This window comes from Papaver somniferum, unplaced genomic scaffold (assembly GCF_003573695.1).
Source record: "Papaver somniferum cultivar HN1 unplaced genomic scaffold, ASM357369v1 unplaced-scaffold_10, whole genome shotgun sequence".
NCBI lineage: Eukaryota > Viridiplantae > Streptophyta > Magnoliopsida > Ranunculales > Papaveraceae > Papaver > Papaver somniferum.
Genome location: NW_020618825.1, coordinates 11,215,161 through 11,222,616, shown reverse-complemented (window position 1 = coordinate 11,222,616; position 7,456 = coordinate 11,215,161). Strand labels below are relative to the sequence as shown.

At 32.3% G+C, this 7,456-nt stretch overlaps 1 long non-coding RNA gene across 1 annotated transcript; it reads left to right on the top strand.

The window, feature by feature from the left end:
* The first annotated feature begins 1,252 nt into the window (after positions 1-1,252).
* On the top strand, positions 1,253-2,269 carry LOC113326571. Its single transcript, XR_003348400.1, has 2 exons — positions 1,253-1,497; positions 1,945-2,269. It is a non-coding gene; the product is annotated as an uncharacterized LOC113326571 (long non-coding RNA).
* Positions 2,270-7,456: the final 5,187 nt, after the last annotated feature.

Genomic DNA, 7,456 nt, shown 5'->3' with positions numbered 1-7,456 from the left:
AAATGTACTTAAAGTTTTTAATTGAAGTTTCTTTCTTATTAAAAAAAAAAAAAACTGAGAATTTTCATGACCGCATATATTTTTTGCATGTTGAACCAAAATTTACACGGACACTTAAATTGCCAAATGGCCCGTTTCATCTCAAAATTTGTCACACTGATACAAAATTTGCAGCAGACCTGCGCAGAGTATGCCTCGTGCGTCAAAAATTTTGTAATTCAAAATCAAACCCTTTGATATTGTGTTTGTGACCCAAAATCTGACTTTTGGTCCTAAAAAAATATGGGGGCCCTAGAAACTAATTAGGGGCCTCAACCATTTTATTTCCACCCCAAAGATTTTGGGGGTATTCTAAAATATAGTGAAAATACTATTTTACCCTTGACTTTTTTTTTCAAATAACGACTCTTCAAAGACATTAGCGACTCTAAATTAACGACCCTTCAAAAAAAATAACGACTTTAAGGGTCGTCATGGTCGTATTCAATACTATTACGACCCTTTATTGCATTTCTGCCACTAATGACTCTTCGAAGAAGATAACGACTCTTTTATAGGCAATAACGGTTGTCCAGTAACGACACTTCAGAGACAATGACGACTCTCATTAATGACTCTTTGAAGAAGATAACGACTCTTTTTAGACAATAACGACATCTCAAAGACAATAATGACTGTTTAGAGTCGTCATATACATAATCAATTCCCAGACGACCCTTTAAAAATAATAACGACCCTTTAAAAACAATAACGACTCTAGCGTAGCGAAACCTAATAACGATTCTTTTTAGACAATAACGACTGTCCAGTAACAACATTTGAAAGACAATAACGACTGTTTAGAGTCGTCATATATATGTAATCAAATCCCTGAAGACCCTTTAAAAATAATAACGACCCTTTAAAAACCATAACGACACCTAATACCGACTCTATTATCGCTAATTAAATAAGGGTAGATTAACCATTTAAAAAAATGGATAAGGGGTAACTCAAATTAGATTTTAGTGACCTTTTTTGTCCTCTAATGGGAGGCCCCTAATTAGTTCTATAGCCCCCAATTAAATATGCCTCCCATCCAAAATATTTCTTTGATCGGAAATTAGAAGTGTGATCCGAAATGTGCGAGAATAACCAGAAATCTTCCTTGTAAATGAAAATTTCCGAAAGATTCAAAATTTTCGAATTTATCTAATGACTGTTAATTAAAATCGGCATCATGACTCGACATCTGTAATATAACCGAAAAAATGTCCATGTGATCCAAATTTTTTTGCCCCAAATTATTACCATATACTTAATATTCTCTTCCTCATTCATTAACCTGCGGCAATGGGAGTTCTTCAGTGGTTGTTCTTACAGGATAACTCGATTGATTCGTACCCATCCATCCCGTTTCTCCGCCGACCATTTAACATCAACCATTTCTTATTCTCTGTTCCTCCAACTCTTTCTTCGACCACCAACAATACTCTCGATTGGGGTAAAAAGGTAACGGTAAGCTTTCGGTCCAATATTTCTTTCTACTGATTCAAGTCTTCTATCTAGGAATCGAATTAAACTCTGAAGGATTTGATCATGGTGATAACAAAAACCACTGAAGTTGGAATTTTTTTTTTTTTTGAAATAGGAATTGATTAGGGTTTGATTTTATTGATTTCAATGATTATTGTTTTTGGGTTTCTAAGTTTGCTGGTTTATGTTGTGATTGAATAATTGATTAATGAATAATTGAAATCTGATTAATTTGATTAAGTTTTTCAATTGGGTTTTTATTGATTGTTAATTTGTCTCTCCTGTTTGCGTTCTATCAGTTAGGGTTCATAATTGTTCGTTTCTTAGATGACCTTGTTTTTTTTTTTAATTAATATAGGTAATTCGATAGATGTATACAAATTATGGTAATGATTTGTTGAATTTGATTGGATTTCAATAATTTGTTAGGTTTCCATGAGAATGAAAAAATCACAGGAGAAGAACGGAAGAAGATGAAGAAGAAGATGAGTCGAATCGCGAGTTGACTAGGCTGTAAAAGGTCTACAATACCCTTAAGTCGTGTTAAATTAACTGTCGTTACTGTTCTTTTGAATAAAACGGGACGGAAAAGTCTAACTCGGCCATTTTATAAAATAATTCAAAAAAATGGCCACTTTCTTAATTATATGTCAAAAAGGTGGCCACTTTATTAAAAAGCCCTAATTTCAATTAGTAAATATGAGGTTGTCAATACAAGAAATCAAACGATAACAAATATTTATTATTGGTACAATTTACTTTTGCTCTTTCATTTTTGGTGAAAAAAAATGAATTAAACAATCTAAAAAGGATATCTTGATAGAGATTTATATTTTAAGAATGGAATGCTTATTCTTTGTCGTCCCTGTGATGAAATGCACCAAATCTTATCAGTCCTCGCAACATATTCTGAATATGTTTTTTTGATTCACATTTTATGATGGATTAAACAGTATATTATTAGCACAAAACAAAGTTAGGATAAGTTTGCCTTTGTTAGTGCTAGTCAGGATTTGTCCAGACAAAGATAAATCAAGGGTTATGGTTCTCCTGACCCCTCCCTATAATTCGCACGCATGACATTAATTCCACTATTATGAATGAAAAATGAATACTCAAGTCAAGATATGGATTTTCAAAAATTATAACGGGGAGGTTCGAACTCATGACCTATTGTGTCATAAGAGTGGCCTCTAACCAGTGTTCCACCTTGGTTGGAATTAATAGAAAACATAAATCAACGGTGGTGGTTTGTTCAACTTAAATATCATTATTACTTTATTAATTAGTGTTTCACTAATTGCACATAATAAATAATCTATTCATTATAAAGTGTTTTATTAATTAGTGTTTCACTAATTTCTCATAATAAATGACTAATCATTTTTTAATTATAAATATTTTTCTTAATTAATTATTTATTTCTGTTAATAAGTAATTTTGATAAATAATATCAATAGACATTTTTGGTGACAATGAGTAGTAGAAGAGGTGGAGGCCGAAAGATTAGTGGTGGTTAAGGGCGGCGCCAAGCAAAATTATATTTATTTTTGTTCTTTTATCATAAAATGGGATACAAAGTCCATTTTTCACCAATAATGCTAGGTTTACGCCAGAAAATACCAGGGCAAATCTCGTGACTCACAGCTACGGGACCCACAACTGCACAATTCTAATTCCAATTCTGAGAAGCTTTCCCCTCGTCTGTCTGATCCCCTCACGGGATTTCCTCCTGTTTTTTCAGGCGTGAACGTAGCATCACTCATTTTTCACATGTATCTAACTTGCCAAGAGTTTTTTCTCCCTCTTTCCTCGAAATCCTGGCTCCGCCCCTGGTTTGTGGTAGAAGAAGTAGTGACGGTGAGTGTTGGTGAGTAGTGATGAACAATATTAAGTTTATGTTGTCGTTACAACATCGATAACATCGTAATGTGGAAGATGTGGTTGGTTGTTTTTAACACTTTTGATAAAGGAAGGTACCATATATTTCAGGGATGATATCATACAAGATAATATTTTCATGATCGTAATTGGATCACCCAAATGGTACCCTGTTATCTTTGGTACTATATCGTATAAATCATGATTTTTTAATATTAAAATAAAATCGATTGCAATTAAAAAATAATATACACACGGAAAAATAAATAATGAAACTAATTAATTGACGACATTTTCTTTAATCTAAACCTCATACATGGCATTTGTGATTGAAAATCAGAATTGCGTCCAACAACCTACATGGAATGGGCGGCAGTGATGATGGCAGTGGTCGAGTCAAAGATTGACATTGAGGAGGCCTACTTTTAAAAAAAAAACATGTAAACTTTGGTGGACGAAACCATAAATACATATGGACAAAGTACTATTTATAAAATAAACTAAAAAATTTATGTAGTCATTAAAAATTTAAGGGGTTAGAGCCAGCTTAGTCAACCCTTGGCTCTTCCACTAGGTGGTGGTGGATAAAAAAAATGGATTCATATAGTTTTATGGTGGTGGCGGGTATTGGTAAACAAAAACATATTATTCTAATTTCGTAACGCCACAAAATATGTAAAGTTATATTATATATAAAACATGGTTGATCATTCTAGTGCTAAAATAAACTCGATAAAACACATGTCCATTTTAAAAAATTGGTGCAATCAATTGACATGTTATGTAATAACTAAACGAACGACACGAATCAAGATCAGAACATATGAAATTATTTATTATCGATTTGTCTATTGAAAGAGTGGTCAGGATCTGTCCTTGGAAAAGATAAATTTATCGCTGGCGATTGTTTAACTTAACCATTTTTAAATATTTTATTAATTAGTGTCTCATTGATTGTTCATAATGATTAATTAAATTTCTATTATAAATGTCCCTTTAATAATCTAACATAAATACATAATTTTATTAATAAATAATTGTACTAAAAGCTAGATTAATTCTAATGGTGGTAGTGGAAGCAGGGTTAGTATAAACGGTGGAGGGTGTTTGTGAATGGTGGAGGCGGTAACATTAGTATTGGTGGAAGAAATAGTGGCGGTGGATGGTTTTTATGGTGGTGGGTGTTGGTAATAGTAGTGGATAATAATAGTTTTTGCTTTTTAGTGAGTTTTATTGACCGAGTAAAAAAAAATATTCACAAAACATGCAACATTGTATTGTGAAAGATGTAATTGGTTGTTTTTAGCACCATTGATAAGGACAAAAATCAAATATTTCGAGGATGATACCGGAACGTATAAGACAATATGATCATGACTGTTGGATCACCGAAACGCTATCCGTATTATATAAAGGCAATTAGTGTACCCGCGTAAGAGAACATTATCGCTCTCTCAAGTACTATTACCTTTTTTTTCTGAAAGACCATCAATGTCGAGTTGTTTCGCGACAACTAACTACAAAGACAACAACTTTCACTCAATTCCCGATATAAAACATTATTGACCGGGAAAATGTATTTGCATTCTAAAATATTTGTTTGAAAATTATGTTTGTCCATCAAAATCATCATAAAAAACTCTAAATCATAAATCTAAATTTCGCCTCCGATGTTTATAGAATATTTTTTATATTTTACATTCTCAAATCATGCGACCTCTTGATTACAAATCAACAATATCAAATTACGGATCAATATGTATAGGTTTCTTTCACTGGTTTAGAAATAAGGTCAAAAATTTAAGATTAACTTTCTATGTGACTAATTAGGTCTTCTTTGATAGGAGCCGACTAATATATGGATTAATAATAATTTCCACGTAAGACAATTTTTAAACATAGTTTGGCTAACTCTGCCTATGTAAAGAGTGGTCAAGATTTGTCCTTCCTCAATTGCTATGTTATGTGAGAAGAAGGTGATATCTAAGATTGAGGTACAATTCAAATCTATTAGATTCATAACATTTACAACTGGATGTCTTGAAAAAAATTGACGTGTTGTTATTATTATTACAGGTAAGGGATACATTGACCATACTTGCGCAAGTAGCTCACTTCGCAAATGATTGGTGTTGCATGTACTATCTAGAATGCAACAATGAATTTAAAGAAACAAGGCACCAGAAGCACTGTCCGGAGTATTTTGGATATAGTAATTTAGACCCGATGTAATATTTATGTTTTTTTTTTTTAGTTTTTCCACAATCTATTTATTTAAGAAAAATGAACATTGCAAATACATAACATCAACAAAAATTAGACAGATTGCGTTTGATAATAATGGCTACCGATGGTCCGGAAACGACAAAAAGAATTGTTGTAGAAGAATTGTTGGGATATACGACGGATTACTTGATATGAATGAATGAGGTATAACTATTTTGATTCTGAAATCACATAAAGTTTACATTAGAAGATGACATCAAGTTTAAAGTTAGTAACAAACATAATATGGCTAACTAAAATGTTAAAAAAAAACAGGATATATAAACTTAGAAAGCCGTGGGACTTGAAGAGGCCAATTTTGAAAACTACAATCTTATAAAGCAACGATCCACAATACCATAATTTTTTTTATAAATATTCAACGTAGAAGATGTCAACTTTTGGTAAAGGATCTATTGACAACCTATAAATTTGAAATAGGATCAGGGAGTACAATATGTGTTCTTAGATTGTATTCCAAGTGAAGGTAGGAACATATGGAAGTGACAAGATGTCCAAGACTCTTGAAGTTACCAAAGCCTTCGTTAAGACGAATTGCTGGGCACAATACTTTGTTGAAGATTTAATGGCAGAGGTTTGCATATATAGAATCCCTTCGAAAAGGTAATTGGTAAACATTTTAAACATTGTCATCTAATGGGTGTTGAAAAATTACAGGAAAATCATGTCACATTGGAGAGTTTGTATCATCCGTTCGATGCAAAAAAAATATTATTCTCTGCCTATTTGGAGGATCGACGTCAACATGACCATGATAGATGAGTCAGTTGGAGCGAAAAATGAGCACGGGGAGAATTTTATGGACGATATTGATTAGTTGATTTCACTGAGATGAGCGCTGCTGACAACATATTTCCAAAAAATATTTAAACTTCCATGTTCATGTAGAGCATTATCTCATTATAAGCAATGAACCGAAATAAAAAAGTGTCTGGAAGTTAAGATTATATTTCTTTCGTTTGACCAAATCTCCGGCGGTAAAATATTATAGGAAAAAAACAAGAAAAAAAGAGAGGAAAATTCTAACTATTTTTATGACAAACCAATATTAAATCATAAGGAGTTGATAAGTATTCGGGACACGAATTATACGATATACTAAAAATGAACCAACATCATTGCCCGTGCCGTTACGCCACGGGTTATGGGCTAATCTATAATACAAAACAAAATGGGTTTTTGAGCTTGGACGGTCGGATAACATTTTGAGAGACAAACGTTACATCCGACCATCCCAGTTTCATCCCAGCGAAAGACATCCGACGGCCATTGTTTCTACAACTCCTCTAATTATGAATCAAAATTTATTAATCTTTAATTATTGCATAAACTCTTAACTCAAGATATTCAAAGAAACATTAAATGAAATCATGATAAATCATACATGTATTAATTGGATTTAGTGGTGGCATGATGAATCTAATGGGAAATGAGATTTATTTGTTTATTTATGTTCATAACTCATAAGTGAGATATGCATACACACTATTACTTATATGATATTATGTTCGTTTTTGGATAATGTTTATGAATAATTTTACAATGTATTTATAGACATTATTTTCGCTTAAAAAAAAATAGAAAATAATCTTGCAAAGGAACACGATTTAAAGTCCGGAAAAAAAAAGAAAAATTACACCACTCAGTTATCATATTAAAACAGTTTCGTTACGGCACGAGCTATCTCTAGATATTTATTAACATTCTCTGTTAACCTCATGTCGTGCCGTTACGGCACGGATTCTTTCTAGTTATCACAACAAAAGATCAACAT